Raw genomic sequence first — 748 nt, forward strand, 5'->3', positions numbered from 1 at the left:
AATTTAAAATACGAATACATAGATCTCTTATAAACGAACCGCATAATGAGTAAATTAAAATGTTTAGCTATAGTTTCTATTTTTTTTAATGTTAACAGAGAAACGAGATGTGGATGCAATTCTTTCTCAAACGTTTCAGGTTCAAACTAAAAAAAAAATTATATTGAATTCATTTTGATTTATTTTTATTGATACAAAAACATTCAATATTGTTCAAATTTGATATCGATGTTCAGATTATGTCGATTTTGTATAACCAAACCCGAAAAGGGGACAAGACAAGGATGGATGGCAAATGAAGAAGGTGTTGGGAGTTTCAGACAAAAATTGTCAAAGACAGTAAATCTCATCCAAAGAAAAGTAAAACAAGATTCAGAGACAGGTCACAAACGGCTTCATCATCTTCATCTTCATCTTCATCTTCATATCTCAAAACCCACGCCTGCCTCTGCTCCGTTCCTCCGCTACATTCACTCTGATCGCTCTTCCATCCATGTTCTGTCCATACACACGGAAACCCAGAGATCATCATGAACTCCGACAAAAAAAAACGACAGAGACGGGTGTTAGAAGATCAGGACAAGTTCGAACTTATATATACCTGTCCATCAAGGGCGGCAATGGCGTCATTGAGTTCGGTCTCGTTGGACATTTTAACAAACCCGAAACCACGTGAACGGCCTGTCTCACGGTCATAAACCACGCGGGCTTCCATGACTTTGCCGTGCTCGCTGAAAACCTGTTCTAG

At 38.2% G+C, this 748-nt stretch overlaps 1 long non-coding RNA gene across 1 annotated transcript; it reads right to left on the reverse strand.

Annotated features, from left to right (window-relative positions):
• Nucleotides 1-227: 227 nt before the first annotated feature.
• LOC104825197 lies at nucleotides 228-742 on the reverse strand. The gene is made up of 2 exons (XR_773549.1): nucleotides 602-742; nucleotides 228-498 (listed from the first exon to the last, which is right to left on the reverse strand). It is a non-coding gene; the product is annotated as an uncharacterized LOC104825197 (long non-coding RNA).
• Nucleotides 743-748: the final 6 nt, after the last annotated feature.

Source organism: Tarenaya hassleriana, unplaced genomic scaffold, assembly GCF_000463585.1.
Source record: "Tarenaya hassleriana unplaced genomic scaffold, ASM46358v1 Cleome4201, whole genome shotgun sequence".
In the NCBI taxonomy this organism is placed as follows: Eukaryota; Viridiplantae; Streptophyta; class Magnoliopsida; order Brassicales; family Cleomaceae; genus Tarenaya; species Tarenaya hassleriana.